At 45.8% G+C, this 26,557-nt stretch overlaps 1 protein-coding gene across 11 annotated transcripts in view; it reads right to left on the reverse strand.

Moving 5' to 3' along the window:
- The window catches only part of PALM2AKAP2 (PALM2 and AKAP2 fusion), a 538,506-nt gene that overhangs the window by 40,725 nt on the left and 471,224 nt on the right, over nucleotides 1–26,557 (reverse strand). Inside the window, exon 1 of one of the 11 annotated variants that reach the window (XM_020885775.2) lies at nucleotides 2,133–2,219. The exons of the other annotated variants lie outside the window; for them this stretch is intronic. The gene's annotated coding sequence lies outside the window, so the exon portion shown is untranslated. Of the gene's footprint in view, nucleotides 1–2,132; nucleotides 2,220–26,557 lie in introns of those variants that run through there. 11 annotated transcript variants of the gene reach the window in all.

Consider the following 26,557-nt stretch of genomic DNA (forward strand, 5'->3'; position numbering starts at 1 on the left):
GATGAAGGAAGCTGGGAGCACCAGGGTTCCTCAGGAGCTGGCCTGCACCTCCCCGCCCACCCCCACCCCCACCCGAGAAGCCGCTGGGACTCTGAGTGGCCCCTTCCACCCACTCCTGTGAAGGTACAGAGAGTGGGAATGTCCGAGGATGGCTTGCTTCCTGGTTGGGCTCCAGGCTTCTGGGCCAGGAAGTGGAGGGGAGTGACCCCAGAGTTAACCTGGACTGCATTCCAGTCCCAGGCAGAACACTTCCTCTCCCCCCACCCCACCCCAGCAGAGCGCCTTCCGGCCTGTAACACCAAAGGCTGGTGTTGACCGTGGGAAGCCAGGAGGCGGGCCACTCCCCAGGGAGGCCAGAGACCCAGCTCCTGGCTGACAAGAGGCAGATTTAGGACCCCCAGCATTCCAGGGTACTTACAGCTAAATTTAGACTGGATGGGCTCTGGGATAATGACATGACCCCTAGTAGAGGGGGCTAACACTAACGATGCCTCTGGGGTTTCCTCCTGCACCCCTCCCCCCGTACCGACCTGCCACGAAGCCATTATGGCTAAATGTGACTCTGACAGTCCTAAAAAGAGCTCCTACAGGCTCAGCTTTTCTTTCTGAGAGCTTCTACGGTTTTGGTCAACTTAGCAATCACCCTCCTGCTATGCTCTCTGGCTCAGGTCTCAGGTCCAGGCTTGCAGAGTACGGTATGAAAACATTTCTGGACCCCCCCTTCCACTGGAAACAAGGCTGGGCTATGTCTTGACTCACTGGCAATCCTGATAAAGAAGTGGTCCCTTCGTAATGTAAGTGGAGTCTCGCCACCACTGCAGCCTGCCCTATTAATAGCATCCCCTTCACCCTGCTGAAAAGTCAGTGGCTCAGATGTCAGGCTGCACATCTGGAAGATGTTAAGGTGTGGTTTGATGAACACATTTACAGCTCGGGCTCTCTCTGAAAGAAATGAAAGAGTGTGTGTGTGTTGGGGGTGTGATGGGAGGAGGCGAGGAAAGAAGCTGTTGCCTCTTCTGCAGCTGCTGGTGAAAAGATTATTTTCTTCAGTCACTTGGAGACCCATTCCCTACCAAAGGGATTGAGAAGCACTGGGAGATTTCCCCTGAATGAGGCGAGATGCCTTATTTCAGCTCCAAGAAAGGCAAGTTTTGCTTCTTCCTTGATGGGATACAGTCCAAGCTTTGTATCAAGGAGTCCTCAGATGCTCTTCCCACCAAAGACCCTTTTCACTATGAAACTATCTTATAGAACATTCCCCCACCTCCAGAATAAACCAAGGTCAAGGCCACAGAGTGAACTCTGGCTCCTGCAGCCTGAAATTTCTAGGGTAACTGATTCTGCTGAAAGCAAGTCCCTGGCTTCAGTCCTGTATAACTTAGCTGTGTCCTTTTTAGTTTTAAAATAGTTCGGGATCTTGGATTCAGGCCTGGCCAACCAGTAATGGCAGAGAGCAAAAGCTGGGCTCCACCGTGGACCCGGCAAAAAATCCACTGTGTGAACTCAGAGCCAGGAGAAAACGGTGCCAGAGGCTTTCGAGATTAACTCTTCGTCCACAGCTGAGTCCTGTACTTAGGGAGAGAGCTGCTGCAGTTTTCTGCACATAGCCCTGGGTCTCACAGCAGACAGGCATACATGTTCCCCCGCAAAGCCTCAAGTCACGCTATGATGTGGCACATTCTACAACGTGGGCTTGTAGATTAAGTAACAAGAGAAGCAGTCACCAGGGCTCGTGGGCCACTTGGTTCTGATGTGGAAAGGGGGATACACACACACACACACACACACACACACACTTGAGCATGCACATGCACACACTCAAGCACCATCTTCAAAGCATTATCTGGCAAAGAGGAGGTGTGCACCTTTGCGCGGTCTGTGTGGTGCGGAGCTCCTGCTCTGCTGATCAGCATGAAAGCTGGGAGTCTGACAAGATGAGTCAGAAAAGAAGCAAGTCTCCTGTCCAAGCCCGGCTGCCCACTCTCTCTCCAGCAGGAAAGGCGTCCACAGCACAGTGCCACAGTCCCCACCCTGAGTCCCTCCTCCAAAAAGACTCTGGCCTCACGAGGGAACCCCCTCCTTGGAGATCAGAAAGCAAAGGACAGTACGTTAGGTCAGCAGACGCGGCTTACCCTGCCCAGAGTGCCCGCTTCACACGTTCCCTGCTCAGAACTGCCTCTTTTTCCAGGCAGTTTCCTGCGCCCTGGCTCAAGCTGGACAAATTCCTTCTGAGTCTCCTGACAGAAGACTGTGAGGTCACGGCTGGCCCTCCCTCCACTCCCTCAAAGGCCATTCACACAAAGGACTTTAACCCCCTTCAAACAGGCCTGGCCCCTCCCCAGCTGGCCCGAGCCTGGAGGGCAGCAGCCAGCCAGCCAGAGGCCGCGCTCGTCCACTCCCTGCGTCCAGGGCTGAGTGGGAAGGTGGGAGGCTAGTGATGCTGAAAGGAACCAGTTAGGGCTGTCTTCTTGGAAAGTCAGAGATGGGCCTTGGGCAGGCAAGGAATGAATATCTCAGTGACGTTAAAGGCAGCAAAAAACAAAAACAAAACCAAAAACAAAACCTCACAGATCCTGAAGATCCAGGTAAACAGACTGCATCCAGTTAAAGGAACTTTTTAGGACAGTTTATATATGTGTGTTTGAGAAGGAAATGACAACCCACTCCAGTATTCTTGCCTGGGAAATTCCATGGCTGGAGGAACCTCGTAGGCTACAGTCCATGGGGTCACAAAGAGTCGAATGACTGAGCGACTTCACTTTAGGGTTTATATATGCGTGTATAAAATAATAAATGCTCACTGTAGGAAATTTGGAAAATAAAAGTCATTCATCTTCACTCCACTCAGAGGAAGGGAGCTAATGTTTTATTGCAATCATGCAGTCTCCTTTCTAGAAATAGGTATTTCATAGAGTTGAGACCACACTATAGGCAATCTTGTGGCCAAATTTTTTTTCACTTCACATTATCTCACAAGCAGTTTTTATGTCCTTTAAGGGTCAGGGTCTGATATATTTTCAGTGGTTACATTATATCCCATGTTGAAATGGGACAGAATTTGAAGACAGGAATGAGTGCTAAATTCATGGGCTGTCTGGGGGGAGTGGTTTCTCCTTTCTCAGGGCTAACTAGTATCTTCTGCCACGAAGAAAAGAAAAGATCCACGTGTGCCTTGGGGAGACACAACTGCCACAGATAGGTCCCTCGTTCTTTCACCAGAGAATCAGACCCTTACCACCACACAGTAAGGCTCATGCTTTGTTAACGGCTGGTTCCCAGCACTGCCTCGGGGTGGACAAATTTCCACTCACCTGGTCGCCCAGAATCCTGGGTTAACCTGAACAGTTTGGGGCATAATTTAGGGTTTTGGCTGACTGGAAAGCCAATCAGAATTCCAGGGCCATCAGGGCCATGCAGAACTCCTTTTCTTCAGTAAGATTTTAGAAGAGATGAAGAGAACAAAGATTCACAGTGAACTAAATAGAAAGAGGAGGACAGATACCAAGCATAGTCCTGTGGGGCCATCTATTTGAGGTCAGTCTGGGAGCAGTCATCCTGGTGAAGCAGCGAACGGTGCTTCCAAAGACGGCGGCAGGTCAGCATCACAGACCCCCTGCGACTCTCCCGGGAACACAAGTCTGGGAAGGAATCACCAGCGTGGATGGAGCCCAGGCAGTCTCTTTTGACAAGGAAGCTAAATGTATAGTGTACTTTACAACTGTTTACAACATCCAAATGACATTTTTAATGAGCTGAACTTTATTTAGAAATATCCGGGAGCTTCTCGATGACTGACTGGGTGATGCCCAAGTCTCCAGGGAGCGCTATGCTATGGAAACTCTGAAGTTAGGCTGCCCTGCCCTTTGGAATAACTGGAATGTTCTACTGTAGGGCCAAATGCATTTCAAGATGCTACTTACGGTCTAAAGTAAAATGTGGAGGGGACATCCCACACCCAGGGTGCCACTGCTCTGCTTGGGAATGAAAGAGCAAGGCACAGCCCTCCAAGGAGAGGTGATTTCGAGCCAAGAGGCAGGAGTGGTACCCAGGACCAACTACATACTCACACCTGCCCCAATGTACCCACGAGGAGGTATGTAAAAAATTGCTTTAAATCTGCCCTGTTGGCAAAAGAGGAAATCATATGTACTCTTGCAGCCTCAAGAGCAAGTGGGCTTCAGCAGTTGTGAGGTGCGGGCTTGGCTGCTCCATGGCATGTGGCATCTTCCTGGACCAGGGATTAAACCCATATCCCCTGCACTGGGAGGTGGATTCTTTACCTTTGTACCACCAGGGAAGTACTGTATGTGCTCTTAAAGTGCTATTACCTAAGTAATAGATACATTTTTGACTGGAGTCTGAGATGTCATGGTTTATTACACAAACACAGAGGCACACCTGTGCGCATGTGCGCACACACGCGCGCGCACACACACATACATGCACACTGTTATGAGTTGAATTAGGTTCCCTCAAACCCAACTTCGTAAGTTAAAGTCTTAACACGCAGGACCTCAAACTGTGACCTTATTTAAAGACAAGGTTTTTACAGAGGTAATCAAGTCAAGTGATGTCATTCAGGTGGGCCCTAATCCAATGTGACTAGTGTCCTTATAAAAAGAGGAGCTTTAGACACAGAGGCATGCCTAGAAAGAATATGAAGAGGCCAGGAGAGAAGACAGGGGTCCGTCAACCAAGAAGAAGGGTTTGAACAAGCCTCCCCTATAGCCCTCAAAGAAGCCAACTCCACCAACACCTTGGTTTGACGTGTCTTGTCTCCAAACTGTGCAACAATAAATTTCTGTTGCTTCAGCTGCCCACTTTCTGCTATGCTGCCACAACAGGCCCAGCAAAGCAATACCCATGCTCACACATATGCACACCTGTGCACACACACACATGTACACGCATCACTCATATCTGTACACACCACACCCCTCCCTCTGGCTGCAAAAATATGGTGAAATTAGGAAAAATGCTCTGTGGCAAGATGCTCCAGAAAAATGGTTTGTTCTCAGAGGCAAAGGGAGAATTGAAGTCGGCAAGCTAGATGGAGACCACAAAAGTACAAACCCAGTCACCTGAGTTGTTGGCAGGGGATGATTCGAGAGGCAGCAAGGTGGGTGGGTGGGTGGGGGGGAGTGTGTGTCTCCCGACGGGAAGGAACAGAGCAGAATCCAGCAGTATCTACACTTTGAGGCTATGTGTCCATCCTCCACCCTCTCATCACAGACTCCAAGTTTGGGGGTGGTTTTCTGAGTTTATGAAAACAAACTGTGTACTGCCAGTTTAATTCTCCAGCTGCTGTAGCCTGATCTGTTTTAGTCTCTGAGGTGCCTTGCACTGGGAGCAAGGAATCGCTTTGGAAACTTGATCCTGGTTGGCTGGGAAGCAAAGTGCAATTTGTGAGGACCCAGCAGCTGGGGTGGGAAGGTCATCAATGCTCCTGTGACCTTCACTCAGCAAAGGTCTACTGCCCGCGTCCTGGGGGCCGCCCTGGGCCACACACCCTCACATAACCTCTCTCTACCCTCTGACCAGCTGCAAGGTGGGGATCCTCACCCATTCCACCAAGGGGAAGGCCTCAGCCTCAGGAGCCACGCCCTCCCCAGGGTCACACAGCTGGCTGGGAACAGAGATCTGGCTGGAATCCACAAATCCCACCCATGAGGCAGGGCTCTGTCCCCTGGAAGGTACCCATGGCAGTTCAGGACGGAGCAGACCCAGGAATTATGCTAAGAATCAAAGGGGGAGAATTAAAAAGCGAATTCCGGGCAGCAAAAAACTGCCTTTGAAACCACGTGCCTGCTTCTCCATGACCCTAGGAAGACCAGGCTTTTCTTCTGGGTCTGTTTTCTGCTCTGTAAAATAAAAGAGCCAAGCTAGATGAACCCCTCCGATTGCACCTCCTTTCTGCCCCTAACTTCTGTTTTCTGTGATATGGAGGCCCCTGGACAGAGGTGAAGCCCAGGATTGTTCTGAGCCTGGTGACCATGCGGGCAGAGTCAAGAGAAAGCCAGATAGCAGATGGGGGCAGCTGCTTCCTTTGAAACTGCTCGAAACCTTTGCCAAGAGATTTCAAGGATTCCGGGAAGGAACTCCGCTCTGTCTCTGACATTCCCCTGGTCAGAATTTTATCTCTTTAGTTGATGGAGTTTATTCTGCTAAATAGAGCCATCCCATTTATGTACCTTCAGTGTGATAGAATGTTCCAAACAGACTTGCTGAGATGCAGCAGACAATGGAGGGAGAGGCTGGCTTCAAATGGTCCTACCCAGCCTGCTGCCTGGAAGTGTAAAATAGGGAGGGGTGAGGTCAGCATGGGGAAGGCCCCCTCTCCATGGTGCAGGGAAGATGGAAGTTGGCAGCTTTTCAAATTGCTCCAAGACCTAATTCAGGCAGCACACTGAAGGAAGCTTGGGCCTCAGCTTCCTCAGATGTCAGCTGGGACATCTCCACGTGTCCTTTCTAAATGGCCATGGCCGCCTCCTCCTTTCCAGGCTGCTGCCCTCCTCCCCTTCCTGTGGGTGCCTCCTTCCAGTCCCACCTCCAAAAGGTGCCACATCTCAGCATGGAGCCAAGCGGTTTAAAGGAATTTGCACTTAGATGTAAATTTGATGGGAATATTTACAATTTAAAATAGGAGCTTGTTTACCCAGGAAAATCTCGAATTGGCTTGAAGTGTAGGGAACTAAGGGGCTTCCCAGGAGGCTCAATGCTAAAAGGATCCACCTGCCAATGCAGGGGATGCAGGTTCTAGCCCTGGCCCTGGGTTGGGAAGATTCCCCTGGAGGAGGAAATGGCAATCCACTCCGTGTTCTTGTCTGGGAAATCCCATGGACAGAGGAGTTGGTGGACTACAGTTGATGGGGGTCGCAGAGTCGGAGATGAACTTAGCGATTAAAAAACAACATCAAATGCAGGTTCATTCCTGGGTTGGGAAGATCCCCTGGAGAAGGAAATGGCAATCCACTCCAGTACTCTTGCCAGGATAATCCCACGGACAGAAGAGAACCTGGCTGGTTACAGTCCACAGGGTCGCAGAGTCAGACAGAACCGAGCACGGGCACGCAGGAAACTAACATAACCAGACCTTAATTTACTGAGAGAAAAGGAATGAGATAGGAACAGAAGAGTAACTTCCCTTAATAGGCTGCAGGAAATCTAGACTCAGTGGCACCTCCTCAGGGTTCAGGACCCTGAAAGCCACAGAGCAGGGGGTGTGGAAGAACACACGAGGATGTACAGACCACCCAGCTATGTTATGTACCATGATCACATTTATTCCTGGAAGAAATATTATTCTACAGAGAAAGAAATTGCTCACCAACTTCCATCCCCTTCGCCTTTCCACTGCACCCTCTAACCTGCCTCCAGTACAGATCAAAAAGAAGGCTTTAGAATGGAGGAGAATCTGGAATTGTAATACATGGTATGCTTCATTCCACAACCAGAGGAAGCTAGTGGTGACCATGTATGGGAAAGGGGCTGAAAAGTCTAGAAGGCCAATACAGTACCCCTAAGCTGTGAACCTCATTTCTGCCCTGAGTCTGTTTTGGGTCTCTCCATCAAGGATCATAGATTCAAAAGGTCCCTCTATTAGCTACTTCAGACACTGTACCCTTATGTCCTGCAGGAATATTGGTGCTATTATGGTGCATCTTGGAGAACAAAGCTTTGGGAGAAATGCATCGATTGCAATTTTGTCTAGAAAAGTAAAAACCTGCCGGCAGTGAAAATGTGTAATCATTAAAATCAGCACCTGAAAACTGCAATTTGCTGAACTGATGGAATGTTAGTCAAACTTTAGAAAGGATAGTTCCAAAAGTGCCTGGAAACCTGGAATGATGCTATATTAATATATTGTGCATAGAGAGGTACAGAGTTCTGGTTAAGAATGGGCTTTGGTATCCAACACATCTGGGCCTCTCTGTAAAAAGGATACAAAACCACTGCTACCTTAGGGAGCTGACATGAAGTACAATGACCACTAGGGGGTTTGTCCTACAATAAAAGGACTCGGTAAATAAACTGAGAAAATAGTTACAACATATCACAAAAGTTTAATATTCATGATATAGAGGGAATTTGTACAAACCCTACATAAAAGACTAACAACCCAAACACAAAAAATGGACAAAAGACATGGAAAACAGCTGACACACAAAATGTATATACATTATTTTTAGAAAAAGATTCCTAATCCCACTCACATAAGAGAACAGCTAAATTATGAGATAAATTTTTCACCAAGAAAATTAGTTATCAGTATGGGAGGAAACAGGTACCCTCGTCCAATCCCATGAAGTTGTAAGGCAATGGCATATGTATCCAGCTTTAAAATACGCAATGTTCTTGACCCAGTAATTCTACTTTAAAGAATTTATACTCAGGTATAATGGCACGTGTATAAAATGATCTCTATGCAAAGATCTTCAATGCCACACTTCTTGCAATAATAAAAGACTACAAATAACCTAAGTTAGACGCCTGGACTATTCATAAAATAAAATATTATATGCAACCTTTAAGAGTGAGTACAGCTCCCAGCTCTCTGAGAATTGGTATCAAACAATCTCAGAGATCTACTGTTAAGTGACAGCTGGTACAGGACAGTGTATATGCCATGCTACTTTAGTTGTTAACAAAAAATGAAGGTGACTATATAGTCATATATATATTATATTAGTTTCTAGGTGTATATAATGTATATGTAATAGATGTGTGTATGTGTGTTAGTCACTCAGTGGTGTCCAACTCTTTGCAATCCCATGGACTGTAGCCCACCAGGCTCCTCTATCCATGGAATTCTCTATGCAAGAATACTGGAGTTGGTTGCTATTCCCTTCTCCAGGGCTGCTGCTGCTGCTGCTAAGTCACTTCAGTCGTGTCCGACTCTGTGTGACCCCATAGACGGCAGCCCACCAGGCTCCCCCATCCCTGGGATTCTCCAGGCAGGAACACTGGAGTGGGCTGCCATTTCCTTCTCCAATGCATGAAAGTGAAAAGTGAAAGTGAAGTCGCTCAGTCGTGTCGGAACCCTAGCGACTCCATGGACTGCAGCCCACCAGGCTCCTCCGTCCATGGGGTTTTCCAGGCAAGAGGACTGCAGGGGGTTGCCATTGCCTTCTCCCTTCTGCAGGGCACCTTCCCAGAAAGCGTAACTATGAAAGAGACAACAATGGTAACTGTGAAACAGACAGCAATGGTTTTCTCTGGAATGGGGTGGACTGGACATATGAGGTAGCTGTTAACAAAAAAAGGAATGTGAATAGAATCGGACATGGCTTAAGTGACTTAGCACGCACACATGCACGTATTTGTATTAGTTTCCAGGTATGTATAATGTATAAGTACTTTTTTCACTGTGTTCCCTTCTACACCTTTTGAATTTTCAACCACGTGCATATATTAACTTGTAAAAAAATTAAGTACTTTAAAACATAAATAGTGATATGGGCAAGAACTAAAAGGAAATATGGGACCATGATGGAAGATTATACACCTGAAGATTAATCACTGCCTCAAAGCCAAGGATACCATTTATACACATATTTGAAAGAATCACATCAATATATTAACTGGTTAACCCTGGAGAATGGGGGAAACTCAATGCTGAGGGCAGAGTGATAAGCTGAAATGAAACCTGTAAGTTTTATAAAGGTTTGTATTTTTGAGCATGTATTCATTTTATAATTAGAAAAGTAATCACTGAAAGTAATCATACATCAATAAATGTTACAAATTTGACTTTTAAATACACACAGACTTAAAAAAGACCATCTTGTCTACTTGTTAGGTATTGCAACACCTCTCAATCTCCAATTTCCATCTCCATGGTGAGAAGAGAAGCCTTTACTCAGCCATGATGGACAACTGTGCTTCAAAAGTGACGTTCTCTGGAGGAAGTTATGCTTTTGTGCTATAATATATCATATGCTCACACTACACAATTGTGTGACACTATAATCTGTTATAGATGGACATTTTCCTTCCATGAGCTGTCTATTCCCAGAAAAGTTGTGAAACACTCTATGAGTAACCAAATTCCTCTCTGGGAGTCAAATGTCATAGAGTTTCATGAACTGTGTCACAGACAGGATATGTCATGGGAAAACCCCATTAAAAAGTTTTCCAAGCTCTGATTAGCAAGCAGAGAACAAGAATTGGAGGCTGACCTGATTGGTTATTCTAAACAAGTCTTTTTTTTTTTTTTTTTGCTCTGCACTCAATTTAATTGTGCAATGGAGTCAATCAAGTAGCTTCCCACCCACCTATCAGACAGACAGGTGGAGAGATACACAAATAGGGACTCAGTGAATTTGAATCAATTTTTTCCATTCTTGTAAAGTAGTTCAAAGCTTTGAGTCAAGTTTTAAAATAATATTTTGGGTTTGCTAAGTCTAGTCTTCTGTAAGCAAAAACACCACATCTCACTAATGTTTAAAGTACATGCTGCTGGGACTTTCCTGGCGATACAGTGGTTTAAGACTCTGCTTCTAATGCAAGGGGCGAGGGTTCGATCCCTGGTCAGGGAATCAAAATCCCACATGCCATGGAGCATGGCCAAAAAACCCGCATTTTTAAAAAATAAATAAATACAGGAGTTTTGGGAAGGTGGGATGTATGATAATTCTGCAAGGCAATCCTGAACCCTGGACCCAGGTGCCTGCCTTGAGATCCCCTCCCTCTGCCACCCAGTTCCAGCCCTCAGGCCAGGCCTGAGCATCTGAGGTCAGCAAGAGGACTCAGCATGGAGCCAGGTCCTCTTTACAGGCTCACCCACCAAGTTCTTCTCCGCTCAAAGGCAGGAGATGTCCCACAGGAAGGCTTTACTTCTCCAAGACAACACTCACAACACTGGAGAAGAACGAAAAGTCCAACAATCAAAGGTACCCCTTCCATGAAATACCTGGTGAGCTTGAAAAAAACTCAGCAAAAGGATCTGATCTTATTGAGTCAGGACCTGTGGATTGCAAGGGAACCAGTGGAAGGCTCTAGAAGGTTTAGACTCTCATCCGCACAACAGGCCTCATCATCATGCTTATCAGTGTCACTACGAACTGCCAGTCTGAAAGCTCACAAATGGTACTTTCCTAGGCTTTTTCAAAAGCACAAAGTCAGGCTGCACAGCAAACAGACCTCCGATCCAGTTCACTCTGACTTGCTTGAGCAGGAAGAGAGGACCCCAGGACAGTCCAGATGATCAAGTTTGAGTGTACTGCCCTGGATTGGCGCATGCGCTGGGGACACTGGCCTGATGAAGAGCAGGGTGTAAGCAGGTAGCCAAGCAGCACTTTGAAAAGCTCAAGCCAGGCCCACAAAGTCTTCTGACTCCACCTCCTGCAGTGAACCGATGCCACTGATTCCATGGGATACTGAGCCCAAACCAAGAGAAACTTCCCCTTGACTCCGAGGACCTACCCTGGTTCTGACTCTGCTCTAGGCCCATGCTTTAGCCAGAAACAGGGAATGCCTGTGATATAACCCCTCCCCCCACCTTGCCCACAGCTCTGTGCTTCCCCAGTCTTGCCGGGGCGGCTATGCTGGGCCACATACTGGGAAAGCTTTGGGTAGCCTGACCTGGCTCTTCTGGCAGAGGGCAAGTCACCTGCTTCTGTGGCGCTGAGTGCCAGGAAGGAACCTCTCCAAGAGAAGGAGAGTGTGGAATTTCTTCATCCACCAAGGGGATGCATGATAAACACTGGCTAGCAGTTAGTTGGGGCAAGGTGGCGTCACAGAAGGTATCTGGCTTTGCACAAAGAAATGTGTGCCTTTCCTTGGCTTACTGTCACCACTTCAGGCCCCATTTCTGAGGATTCTCTCCGCAGGGCTGCGGAATCCCAGGAGCAAGCACTGCGCTTGAAAGCCAACAAGTTATACTGACTATGGAAACAGGATAAAGTCTGAGAATCAGAAACACAAAAGGGGGGAGGGGTCTCCATTCACTTGCACAGTCTCTGTCCTTCCTGTTTACCCTGCGGAGCCCCCCTTTGATCCAGTGGCCAACTGCTGCTCACCAGTTTGCTGCCTTAGTTTTTTTTTTTTTATCTCCTTATTTTCTACTTACTTGTGAGTGGCAAGATGATCCAATGGGGAGAACTCAAGTCTAGAGAAAAGAAGGTCACAGTTTGAATCCTCTGGTACCACACAAACTGTGTGATGCTATGTAAGGGATTTTCTCCTCTCTGAAACTCGGGTTACTCATTTATTAACCGTGTAAAATGGGCTTCCCAGGTGGCTGGGTGGTAAAGAACCCACCTGCCAATGCAGGAGACGCAGGAGATATGGGTTAGATCCCTGGGTTGGGAAGATCCCCTGGAGGAGGAAATGGCCCCCCACTTCAGTATTCTTGCAGGAATAATCCCATCAACAGAGGAGCCTGGGGTTGCAAAGAGTCAGACATGACTGGGCAACTGGACAGGAAAGGAGTATACTAATTACTGCAGTGGCTTAAAGAGTCTCTCCCCCAGAATTCACATTCGCTGGGATCCTCAAAATAAGACCTTATCTAGGAATCAAGTCTTTGCAGATGTAACTGATTAAGATGATGTCATATCGGATTAGGGTGAGGCCTCAGCCCAGTGACAGGTGCAGTGTTCTGATAAGAGGAAAGTACATACAAAGACATACACAAAGGGAAACTCCATGTGAAGACAGAGACGGAAATTGGAGCGATTCATCTACAAGCCAGAAAGTGCCAAGGATTGTTGGCAACACCCGGAGCTAGGAGGAGATATGAAACAGATTGTCCTTATGTGCCACCAGAAGGAATCAACCCTGATTAAATTTATGGTAATTTATGACGGCAGCAAAGGGAAACACATCTCCCTTCTAAGGCTGTAACACAGATTCCCTAAGAGATAGCATGTGAAAGCAGCCTGTCACCTGCCCAGGGCAGGGAAGGCCCTGGACACAAGGCAGGCAGGTCACTCTTGCTCTGTCCTCTGGCAGCAGGCCAATAATAGGATTTTTCAAGTTTTGCCAGAGAGGGGTGGCCACAGGGTATTTGCACTTTTGAAAATTCATGGACAAACTGGGGAGAGCAAAGAGATACTTGTGGAATCAGGGCATCCTCAGGTAGCATGGCTGCAGGCAGAAGTGCTCAGGAATGCTGGTGACCAGTGAAGACTGAAGCTGCAGTCCTGGAGCTGGCAATGCGCATGCACCTGTCAAACTAGGGGGCCCAGAGACCTCAGGGGTCGCCTGAGGTCGATGATCAGAGGATCAAAACCTTACACTGAGCATTTATGATATACCAGGCATCGGACTAAGCAGTCTGAATGTGGAATCACGTTTATAGCTCTAAACCCACCCTAGCAGGCCAAGCTTCTTCCTAGCGTTATTGTACAGCTCAGGAAACTGAGACTCAGGGACTTTTAAGTGATTTGTCCCCAGACATACAGCAGTAAGTGGTGAAGCTGCTCATCTCAGGAATTTTATCTACCATCTCGCCTCTTGAAGAAGCTGGAACAGTAGGACTTATCACACGAGAAAGATGATCCCCAAGATTCTCTGTCTACCTCACCACATACCCTAAACGAATCCTAGAACACTTCCCATGAGCTCGCTGCCTCAGCTGTGTGCCAGTTTCCTTTACAGGAAACAACTGATATGGATGACAATGGTCACAACAATTAATTGAACATTACAATGTCTAGGCATTTCACTATGCCTTTTACATACGTTATCTCAAGAGATCCACACAGCAATACCCTGAAGTAGGGTATAATCTGTTCTGCAGAGAAAGATATTGAGGCTCAGAGCTTCAACAACTTGCCCAAGGACACAAAGCAACTAAGTGACAGGGCTGAGCTCTAAGGGCTTATCTCAGATGTGGTCTTAACGAGCTGTGTCTGCCACCTGCCCCCACTTCAGATGCTTGGACTTCTCCTCTAAAGGCACAAGGTGAATGACTTTCTCTTCAGTGGAGTGGCTGGAATTCTCTAGATAATGTCTGGCCACTCCCAAGAATGTCTCTTTGTCTAGTACACAGTTTGGATCACAAGAGCAAGGATCTGAGAGCAGCCAGTCCATTCCGGATGCGGACCCCTCCCCAAGCAAGCAGCGGCTCCAAGTCAGGAAATAACAGGGACTAGGCTTGGGGTGGGAGGAGCGTTCAATGCCTTGGGAACACAACCAACAAACATCTCAAGCTGTGAGATGCTAGAAGGCTGACCGAACAGAGAGGTTGCCTTGAGCCAAGATGTTGCTTTGCTGTATTCTAAAACATTCAATCTCCCGTATTTTTCCCCTAAGTTTTTCTGAGCACATCTTATGCAAACTGAGCAAATATAACATCAAGCCATGCTCCCTCTGTTTGTGATTTCAGGCTGAACCTTAGAATCGGTACAGACAGTTAAAACTCCTGTATCTCCAAATGAACTTACTTACAAAACAGAAACAGACTTACAGACACAGAAAACAAACTTATGATTGCCAAACGGGGAAGGGCGGGGGGGATAAACTAGGAATTTGGGAGTAACATATGTACACGACTATATATAAAACAGATAAACAACAAGGACTTACTATATAGCATAGGGAACTCTACTCAATATTTTGTAATAAGCAGTATAGAAAAAGAATCTGAAAAAGAATTTACTTATTTATTTATAAAGCTAAATTGCTTTGCTATATACCTGAAACTGACATAACACTGTAAATAATATTTCAATTAAAAAAATTTTTTTAAAGAGTTAATACCTGCAAAAAAAAGCAATTCCTGTATCTCATCTTGGCAGGGCATGGTGGCCATTAAGAGGATGGGGAAGGGAGAGAGAGCAAGGCTTTACCTGCAAAAAACTGCAGTGCCACCAAGAGGTTTGCACCTCCTCCCCAAGTCAGCCCCCCTCCATATCAGCAAGCAGAGCTGACATGCTTCCTTTCAGTAATGTGGCTGAGTCTGTTACAAGAAGTACTCTTTAAAATCACTGCTTGATTTCACTCTCTAATTCATGTCTAACAAATCAGGTAGTAGGCCAGTTAATTTCAGAGACTGGGATAGGAACACAAAGGAAGCACTTGAGAGAGTATGAGCTGTTTAAAACATGGAGCCCAGTTAGGTTCACACAACTAGCTTGCCTTCCTCTTTGTAAGCCTGGATCCTTCTAAGCAGTACCTAAGAATTCAGGAGCATTAATGTACCGTAACAACCACTTCTGGGACTGGAGGGTCCCAGGGGCAAAGAAGTCAGGTGTGTGGTCTAGAAAGGCACCCCCAGTCAGGGATCTGAACCCCACCCAGTGGGTGCTGGAGATCAGGAGTGCCACTGTGGTTTGCGTCTGGATCGTCCTTCCCCCACCACAGCTTGGCCCAGCTAGGGCCAAGTGTCACTTGGACTATTTTCTAATAGAAACCTTTGAGTCTGGAATTAAGGGCCCGCCACCCTTCCCAAACCTGATCTGCTTTCCTTATTTATTTATTTTTTGAGGCAACGTTGCTTGGTACGTGGGATCTCAGCTCCCTGACCAAGCACTGAAGCTGCACCCCCCAGGTTGGAAGCGCAGACCACTGGGCCACCAGGGAAGTCCCCACCTTCCTAAGTCCATCCCTGGCTGGCCCCTCAGACCTGGTCCTTCCCTCCCTCACGTCCAACCTGCTCCCTGATCCATCCCAAGTCTCTGGGTGTGAGAAGCAGCCTTGTAAATGAATGGCTCTGTGCATCTCCACCGCCTTCTAGAGGACTTGCTGGGTCACTGTTGGGGCTCCCTGAGGGCAGGGCTCTCCCCACCTGAGCTTGTGAACCTCACTCTCAGTCACTGTCAATCAAGGACTGTCAGCACTGTCCTCAGAGGCCTCTGTGTCCTGGGAGGGTTTTAATGACCTCGGCCTAAAACACCACCTCTCAGCCTCCAAGGTTTCTGATGTCATAATAACAAGCCATCCCACCGCTGAAACTTTCCTTCCAAATGACAGGTTTATTGCAAACCCTAAGCAGTATCGAAAAGTTGAAGTTTTTTATTTCTGTGAAAAATAAACTCCACGCTCATTGCAAACTCTGAAATCTGTCAATGCTTTAGTTCTCAAAACAGAAAAAAAAGAAAAGAAAATCAATCTGGAGGCATATCTTCAAATCTTTCATATACCTTTTTTTATTGTGATAAAATATTTATAAGTTGCCATTTTTACTATTTTAAGGGTACAAGGCATTGGCATTCACAATGTTGTACAACCATCAACACAGATTTTTTCATCACCCCAAAGAGAAACTCTGTACCCACTAAGCAGTTAGGGAGTATAATTTTTAAAACATTCTGTGAAGCTAAGCAGGTTGGAAGCAGAATCTAAGTAGACAGATTATATCTTTGTAGCAAACATAGGGGAAAAAAGACTAGAAGAAAATAAAATAACTATTAATTGCATTAATATTAGGTTAGTGGAGTGACCACCCTATTTTACTTTCTAAATATTTGCAATTAATTTTTATAGCCCCTTGCTGGTCTCATAAGCATGTTAGAAAACTAAAGGCACAATGAAAAAAATAACAGTGAAATAGCTTAACTTATTCAAATGATATTTTCCTGAAAAGTTGTAAATCAGGGCCAGTTTGTCAGCAGTATCTGGGGGAAGGAGAAAAAAAGCCTTGTTCTGACTTGCAAATCCCAAGCACACAATTACAGGTTTGCTGCATCTGCAGGATGCTAAAATTCACAATATTGCTAATAGAATTCTAAAAATAGGTGGCTCTGTTACATTTTGTTTTTAAAAAAAATAACACCCTAGTAACTTAATAGTATTAGGACCAATTCCTGAAGGAATTAAAATGCTAACTTCTTTGGGAAAGACCATGGTCACCTCTAACCCGGCCTCAAGCAATCGAAGATCCAATTTCTACAGAGACTTTAAAAACAAACCAAATAACTAGAATACTTTTGCACCTTTGTTATATAGGTGGAGATTAAGCCTTGGCATAAGAATATATCCCAGACAGATAACTTCAATCAGTAGTTAACAACTCAGAGATAATCCCTTCTTTGAAAAGTCTGTTTTCAGTTGAACCTTCCAGTTGGGTTAATTGATGACTTCTCTCCCACTAGGAGCACCGCACACATCAAAGCATTGTTTAGGGACACAGCAAAGCAGACAGGAAAGAGAGGGGGCTGTTTAACCCTCAGGGCTAATGGCTGGAATTGAATATTTCCTAATGGAGATAGCAGTTTGCGGCTTAATAAACTCACCATTTGTTTGAGAGCTGAATGGCATCCAATTTCTGGGCTGTTGATGGATGTCTAGGAGCACACGTGCTTGTGCTCACACACAAAGCAAGAGCCTCGGGGCACCTGCGCTGGGACTGAACAAGCGCTGAGCACCCATCGCCTCTGTCTTCCCAGGAACTTCCCTTTAGCACACACCCAAAGCGAGGCTTCTCTTCTCCCCTAAGAGAGGTTGCAGGCTTACATGTCCACCGGAGGTGATGCTGGGAGGAGCCTTGAGGTGGCCAGACATAGGGTCCCTCCCCTTTAAACCTTACTTCACACTCCCAGAAGCTGCCTTTCTGGGTTAGAATCTTCTTCCTGCCAGCCACCTCTGGATCTGGCTCTCAGGACTTCTGGTTTCCTTTGTAGTCAACTCTCTCAGACCTTAGCCACAAGGTCTCATCATCTAGGGGTCAGAGTTGTGAGCCTGTCAGGATTCCACCAGCATCTCTACCACAGAGAAAACCAGCCTGATGGACCCGAGGTTTACCTCTTCAAAAAAATCTAAACCATGCTTGCCAAAGAAACACAGTTGTCAATGCAAAAATGTGCAATGTAGCCACTTGATAATTTCTCAAATCACTAAGGCTCTTGGTGACTTGTAATAATTTGTGTGTTTATATTGTACACAAGAGGGGTAAGGGAGTTTGAAAGAATCTGGAGATGTAAAAAAGAGCATTAGACTAGAGAGGGAAATATATAAATAAAAAACAACTGGACCACACTGCTTCATCAAGCAGAGCCTTCTTACAGCATTATGCAAGAAGCTTTGGAATAAAAACCAAACAGATGATTGTGCAAAATTAATTAACTAGCTGAGGGAATTTGCAAGTCTAAAAGGATCCTCGTAATAAAGTTAGTTCCTCATGGATTTGCCTGCTGATAAATTTTATATCTACCTACATTAAAAAAAAAAAAAAGACCAACTCCCTAGAATAATGAGCTGTAAAACATAGCAGTATTTAGGCATTTCATTAGCCTTGCTGTTCACCACCAATCAAGAGCAGGAAATGAATAGGGGTCAAATAACAGGGGTTTTAAAACATATTAATTTGTAGCCACCAAATGGACATTATTAAAAATTAACTCCTAATTATTTTTTTTAACGACCGAGTCCTTTAAAACAGCTACCACCTGTTAATGACAAAGAGAGAAAGAAAGATAGTGCTAAATCGTGTCTGATTCTTGCAACCTACGGACTCTAGCCTGCCAGGCTCCTCTGTCCATGGGATTTTCCAAGCAATAATACTGGAGTGGGTTGCCATTAATGACAAAACCTCCCCAAAACTAGAGAAAAAGCAGAAACTTTGGTCAAGTGCACTGAAGTTGATTCAACTCCCATGCAGGAGTTAAAAGCAACCAAATTTTAAGTTGCAATAATATCAACACTTAGATGCTATAAGGGAACCACGAGCACAGATTATTGCTATTGCATGGGAACTACAATGCAAGCATTTACATCACACATTCAGGCTGTGTGCCCTTTCCTGGTGTAAGTAACCCAAGGTGTTTACTGCAAGCCAGTCTCAAAAGAGCCACAGAATACATGTGTATTCAAGCTTCTGACTTATTATCTTTCGAGGTGAAACTCCAGAAAACTAACCATTAAGCGGTATATAGACCCTTGCCTGAATTTACAGTGTAGAAGGAAGGGATTCTAGCCTTGCTCCTTCTGCCATCTTTATTTCTCCTGTAAAATGGGGATGCTGGGTACATCACTTAAGAGACAGTATCACTAACTTGAGCAAGTTGATCCACCTGTCAACTAAGATTTCAATAGAGAGAAAGGGCCCAGATAGTCTCAGAATACCATTTCATACTTCTGAAGCACCAGGAAGATAAAATCAACATTTTGAAGATCTCAACAGCAGCCTTATGAGATAGCTTGGAACTATGTTATGTTTCACAGGTAAATCCACAAAGAAGCGTTATTCCAAGGTTCAAAACATTCCAAGCAGGTGCAAAAATCTCAAGGGAGTCCAAGTGTTAAATATTACGACTAAGCAGAAGAGTCAGGTTTAGAAACTGGTTTCATTTCACACCTGGGAGGCTTGGCTGCTCTCTATCTTGATTCTGCCTTCTTGGAATTCCTAAGCTGAGCACACTCTGCTCATCCCAAATATGCAGGTCTAAGGCATTTCCAGATCATTGGAGCTGATAAACCCAGTCCTTGTATCAGCTATGAAAACCAGCCTTCAGACCTTGATAAAAAGAGGCTTCAGAAGTGTTGATGCTTAGTTTTCAAGTCACTAGAACACAAGCAGATTAATTGTTAACTGTTTCTACCGTGAGTGTTTACTGGGAACACAGAGATGGAAGATTCAAGAACTGCACTTAGGAGAGCTTCAAGTGAGGGACCATTTGTGCTCTGGGAGGAATCTCAAACATTAGCAGATCTGGACTTGTTTCAATATAAATATCAGTTTGTTTGGGGCTAAACATCTGAAACCCAAACAAGAAGTCTGGACAGAATCCAGTTTGAGACTGAATTGAACTCAAGATATGACACCTTACTCTTTAAAAAAAATTAAAAAGTTGAACTCTTGTAAATTTCCTAGGTGGCATTCGGATTACAAGCAAGGAGAAAAAAAGGAGAACTGTGTCCAAGTGACAAACATACAGAAACATGGAGCTTCCAGGGGGCAATTCAAGAGGTTCTACTGATTCAGGATGGAGACCCTTGAGAAATTCTACAAGATGGCACCCCTTTAGATGTTCAAGGGATCATGACACAGCCATAAAGGAGAGGGGGACAATGGATCCAAGTTCATAAGGCCAAAAGAGAAAGCTGAGCAAGAAAGAAATAAAAACTAAAAATGGATCTTTTGCCAAAAAAGTGAATCATTTCTCTCCATTCAAAGGGGCTCAGTTCTAACTACAGAGGTCTTGGTTCCAGTGCCTCTATAGACAGCAGATCAAATTTCAAACAAAAATAAACCTGTTAGGGCAACTTATATACACAACATGGATTCATGAGAGACATTTCAAGATAAAAATTCAAGACAAAGTAGAAAAAACAGCCAGAGGGAAAACTGCAAAGAAGAATCTGCAACAGCCATACTCTAGGTTCTACCTCCTTTCTAAGCAGAATTTGCATGAGGTGAAAGATCAAGGCTTTATCAAAAGCTGCATCTTTGGAACTCCCTCCTCCCCTAGAGGTGCTATTTAAGCTGAGGTCTAGAAGTCTGGAAATTTGAAGTGAGACATGGCTAGCTCTCCTTTTATATTCTTTTCCATTATGGCTTATTACAGGATATTAAATATAGTTCCTTGTGCTATATATATATACTAAGACCTTGTTTATTTTATACATAATAGTTGTATCTGCTAATCCCCAACTCCTAATTTGTTCCTCCCCCACTGCCTCTCCCCTTGAGAAACCATAAATTTGTTTTTGTCTGTGAGTCTGTTTTGTAAATAAGTTCATTTGTATCATTTTTTTCTAGATCTCACATGTAAATGACATCATTCTTACTATGATAATTTCTTTCTTACTAGGATAATCTCTAGGTCCATCCATGTTGCTACAAATGGCATGATTACATTCTTTTTTATGGTTGAAGCTCTGTTTCTAAATCTAACACCACTATTAAGACACATCCACAGTCTCCATGAGCAGGAGAGCTGGATAAGGGGGGTGGCGTGTAGGGGGTGCTTAGCTGCACCCATTCACTTGCTCTGGCAAGCAGGTACCTTCTGTGTCTCAGGTGCTGGGCTGGGCACTGGGACACATGGGGAGAACCAGGCATGGAGCTGCCCTCTGGAAATTGATGGAAGTGGGAGAGCAAGATGTCTTTCCTTCACAAATACATGTGAAGCTGCGTCTGTTACAGATGCTTGGGGAAAAGCACTGGGTTCTTTGACACTCTCTAACAGGGTAATTGAGCTAGTCAGGGGAGCTAGGGGAGGCTTTGGTGAGGAAGTGACAACTGAGCTGCCATCTGAAAGATGACGAGTTGACTAAGCCATGGTGAGAACTGAAGCTTGTTCCAGGAAGATGTGAAAGGCCCTGGGGTGGGGGCAAGAGAAGCAAGGACAAGAAACGGCAGGAAACATCAGCAGCTGATAAATGGTATCAGGATTGCCACCCCAAAGTATGGTCCTTTGACATAGGCTTATTTTGAACTGAATGCAACTGTGAAGAAACAGATGTTAAAAACACAAACAAACAAACAAAAAAACACCTCTCTCTGCTTTTCCCTTATTTGTCCAGAAGCAGGACATCAAGGGTTTCCCAGGTGGTGCTAATGGTAAAGAATCCTCCTGCTAACGCAGGAGATGCAAGAAACTCAGGTTCTATCCCAGCGTCAGGAGGATCCCCTGGAAGAGGATAAGTCAGACATGACTGAACACCTATCAACAGCAGCAGCAGGACATCATTTATGAAGGTGTCCCCCTTCTTCTCTCTACCAGGAGGGACAGAAGTTAATTACCAGAGGCAACCCTAGACCCTCATCAGCTCAGAGATGGCCCTTAACAATTCTTAGCCCTGATCTATCATTGTGTGTGCTCACTCAGTCGTTTCTGACTCTGTGCGACCCTATGGACCGAAACCCACCAGACTCCTCTGTCCATGGGATTCTCCAGGCAAGAATACAGGAGTAGGTTGCCATGCCCCCTCCAGGGGATCTTCCCGACGCCCCTGACCCAGGGATCGAACCCATGTCTCTTGCATTTCCTGTATTGGCAGGTGGGTTCTTTACCACTAGCACCACCTGGGAAGCCCGATCTGTCACTAGTCTCCCCATATAGTTGCCATCTCACAATCTGCTGACCCTCGAAGCTCAAAGTCCTTTTCTTTTGTCTTGTCACTTCTCCACAAAAGAACTGTTCTTTGCTAAGACAATACAGAAATTCAAGGTCTAACCACCCCTTTGAGTTACTCATCACTGAGTGCTTCCATGTGTATTGAACGGAATGCATGCATTAAAAAATATGTTTGCTTTTCTCTTGTCTTTTCTCAGTCTAATTTGCAAGACTGCAGTCAAGGAACATAAGTTGGATAGAGGAAGAGCCCCCCTTTCCCCCCTTCCCTGCCTTGGGATGGAGTAGGGGTTTTACGTTGGGAAAGATGTCTAAGAGGTGGACTGGCCAGACCATACAGGCTCTGGGTCTTAAGTTCAGGTGTCATTGAAAAGACAAATGCATGGAGCATAGGAGTGGTTTATGATGTACCATTTGCTTAGCCAGCCTTGATTTTCTGTCCTGATAAGAGGCCTGCTTTCTGGCTAACCCCCAACAAAGCCAGGAGTCTGGTGAGGGAATGGAATCCCAGCTGCGGCCATGCTGTCCTGGGCCTCCTAGAGGCAGGGGTCCAAGGACTTCAAGATTTCAATTCCATGGTCCCATAAAACCAATAAATTTGAACCCAGGTGTCAAGTAACACTTTTACTGTCAAACGTCTGATCTTGTTTTCTTAATTTAATCTTTCTGATCCAGACCTGAAGATGTGATGCCAGTAACACTGGATGGCAAATTTACTCTCATTTGATAAAATTTATACTCTAATACAGAATAATAATCTCTGTATTATTTCCAAACACGTTGAATTTTTCTATCAGTTCAGTAAACACTGTCTTGATTACAGAAGTAAGCCTTTAGGCACTATTCTGTTAGTAAGAATATTCCTGCCCTCAGATGGTGCTAGATGAGCAGTTGAGGCTGTAAGTGCTTATACAAAGCAAACTGAACTTCAGAGGTAGAAAGTGTGAAGTGTTCATCGCTGAGTCATATCTGACTCTGAGACCCCATGGACTGCAGCTCACCAGGCTCCTCTGTCCATGGCATTCTCCAGGCAAGAATACTGGAGTGGGGTAGCCATTCCCTTCTCCAGGGGATCTTCCCGACCTAGGGATTGAACCTGGGTCTCCTGCATCGCAGGCAGAGTCTTCACAGTCTGAGCTGCCAGGGAAGCCCTAGAAAGAGTGTGGGGTTCAGCAATAAACAAAAAACGTTTTCGATCCTAGTTCTGTACCTGCTTGCTGAAGGAGAAGCCACTGGACCTCACTGAGCCTTGGTTTCCTTATCTGAAAATGGGATTTGGTCCTTAGAGAGACGTTGAATCCAAGGAGATCCCACACATAACATGCACGGGGCGGGGGTTCGGCTCTCAGGACGGTCATGGTGGCAGGAAGGCTGGTGCCAGTAGAATAATCTGGAGAAGACAGCCACAGCTCCCTGTGGGCCAGCAACCCACCCTGCTGCCTAGTAAGTAGCTTATGTACTATATGCCAAGGGAAACGGAACCATGGAAAGGAAAACATTTCATACAGAGGGTTTCCCAGCTTAACCTCTGCTGAAACGCCTTTATTCTCATCTTGAAAGCATGCAAGCAGCTGCAGATGGTTTCAGGCAGGCTGCAGAAGTCAGCCGTGTTCTCTCTCTGGGGAGGCCAGTGGGAATGATAAGAGCAGCTGCCAGGGGCTTTCACATGGAGAGCCGCTCACAGCCAAAAGGGGCCAAGGGCAAGTGTGGCTGCCTCCGCGGGCCCCGCCCTGGCCCGTAACCTTGCAAGGCACTGAGAGATCTTCCTACCCTCGATTTCTCTTTCAAACAGATCCAGAAAGTGGCCGTGAAAGATGATTCCCTCCGGCCAATGCTCAGGATACAGTGAGGGGGGAAAGGGCTCCACTTCCGGACCTACAGCCTTGGCCCTTGGGGCACTTAGGGACTGGGGAGTGCAGGACTGTGACTCCCAGGGGCAACCCTATACCCTGCCTGCCTGGTTTTTGTTTTGCTTCACATATTTATTTCCTTATTTTATTTATTTGGCTGTGTCGGATCATAGTCACATCACATGGGATCTCTCGTTGGGCCTCACCAGCTCTCTAGCTGTGTCCACCCCCGCACCACCCCCCACCCCCCGCTCAGCAGGGGGGTGAAATCTTAGTTTCCCGATCAATGATTGAACCCATATCCTCTGTATTACAAGGCGAATTCTTAACCACTGGGCCACCAGGGAAGCCCTGCCTGGTTTTAAGATCTCTACTTTAGCAAGGTTTGATCTCTAATTTGACAGAAAAGCCTGAAAAGTCACCCAGTCACATTAGGGACCTTCAGTTGCTTGATGAAGGTTTGTTGGCTCTCAAAAGCTTCAACTCCTGTAAGATGTTCTTCATAACCTCCATTCCCATTTCTTCCATTCTTAGATTGCCAGAAAAGGTCTATTGGAACATCATTTTCACGTCAGGAGGCAGCATGACTTGGTTTCCGGGCACAGCCACCCTTGGCTCACTCGGCAGAGTGCTTCTGCCTCATGGGAAATCCTCAGACTAGCGCCTTCAAGTCACCTGTGAAAATACACTCCTTTTCTAGGCTGAGATGGGCCTGCACCAGCCTCACGTGTTTTTATCATGTGTCCAAGATAAGAACATCATAGGAATCTTTGGAATTATTCAGTCTCTCTAAAAATGTTCCTTGAGATAAATTCTAAAAGCCATCCCTCCTTCTATAAGAGTGCCTGGGTGGCCTTCAAGGGGCCGGGGAGCAATATGGGGTGTCCACATATCAGGAGCTAGGTGACATGGTCTTCTGCCTGTTTGGGGTATAAGGAGCTTCTGTGTGGGACACAGTAAGATAATAAAAATTAAGCCATCCATTTCCAGGCCTTTCTCAGGCTCCCCACTCCTGCCCGTGTAATCTTGACGGGAATCACCCTATTCTCTGAACCAAAACCTCAGCCCATTTCTTATAAAATGATTCTGCAGAATCCTATGATAAACTGCCTCAGTTTCCTCCATGTGACTGAGAAGAGACTAGATCCAGAGATAAACAGAGAAGCAAGTAGACAATCATCAGCTTCTTCTACATGGGTGGGGGGCTGCTACGTGACCTTGTTCGTCACTAGCTCATCTTTCTAAAACAGCAGCAAGGCAACCTCTGCCTCCCTCTGGGCCCAAAGATATCAAGCCTGCTCTTTCAAACCTCAGTTTAAGTCAAGGTCAATGTCTAACCCTTGGAAAAGAAAGGAAGTGTTGGTCTTTGCGACCTCATGGACTGTAGCCCACCAGGCTCCTCTGTCCATGGGATTCTCTAGGCAAGAACCATTCCCTTCTGCAGGGGATCTTCTCGACCCAGAGATCGAACCCAGGTCTCCTGTATTGCAGGCAGATTCTTTACTGTCTGAGTGGCCAGGTAGCCCAACCCTTGGAAAGTCAGATTTATAAAAGGCCTGAGATTGCTAGCTGAAGGGAAACCCAGTTCTCTGTACCCTTCTTGATAAAATAGCTTAAGTTAAAAAAGAAAAAAAGGGTGCTGTGTGTTGTTGTTTGGATGATTCCCTGCTATCATCCTCATTCCCACCCCCTTCACTCTTTTCCTCCAGCTCTCAGCTTTCAGGGCTAAATTATATGCCTCAGAGGCTACAGTCCTAGAAAAATAAAAGAGAGAGAGAGAGAGAAAAGGGAGATGGGGAAGGGGAAAGGTATTTATAATCAGTTTTGCTCCTCCCCATAAGAAATGGAATTCAATTAAAAGGCCTCTCCATCACAAAAATGCAAAATTACTCTGCCCATCACCTGCCAAGTCAGAGCAACCTCAGAGCAAACCTGATTTAGCTGGGTAGCCCCAAATGACAGGCCTATTTTATCATTTTTCGTCTTTCAGATTTGGTTTTCTCAGAACTCCTGAATTGATTCATGCAAAGCAAATGAGATTTCATAATAAGACTCTGGGACAATTCCACCCCCTGGGGGCAAACCTATTCACAAACCGAGGGGTGAGGTAATGCTGCCCATCTGCTCTCGGGAAAGCCGGGTGTCCTCCGAGCCGCTAAAGGAAGAAGGGCTTCAAGCCCATCCTGGGGAAATGGGGGCGCTGAAGCCTTGCACCTTCTCAGGTTTCCTTCCTCAAGACAGCTTCTCGGGACACTCGGAAAAACATCTCATTCATAACTGCCTGGAAACTTGAGCCATTTTTTTCCCTGATAGTCATTTCACTAGTTCGGAGGAAGTGACTTTCCCTTATCCTGCAAACCAGATGTCAGGAGGAGGAAGAGATCTCAGAACAAAGCAGATGGCAGAAAAAGCAGGAGACTGATGCAAGCCGAGGGTTGCGGGGAGGCTCCGGATCTACGATGGTTTCTATTTACTTTATAAATGGACTCTGCAGGAAAAAACAAAACCATCTTTTTTCTTTTCATTTTTTTTAATTTATTTTTTAATTGGAGGAAAATTGCTTTACAATGTTGTGATAGTTTCTGCCATATAACAAGTCAAAATCAGCCATAATTATACATATATCACCTGCCTAAGCCTCCCTCCTCTCCCCCAATCCCACCCCTCTAGGTCATCAGAGCACCCAGCTGGGCTCCCTGTGTTATATAGCAACTTTTCACCAACTATCTATTTTACACATGGTAA

Source organism: Odocoileus virginianus, chromosome 31 (assembly GCF_023699985.2).
Source record: "Odocoileus virginianus isolate 20LAN1187 ecotype Illinois chromosome 31, Ovbor_1.2, whole genome shotgun sequence".
In the NCBI taxonomy this organism is placed as follows: Eukaryota; Metazoa; Chordata; class Mammalia; order Artiodactyla; family Cervidae; genus Odocoileus; species Odocoileus virginianus.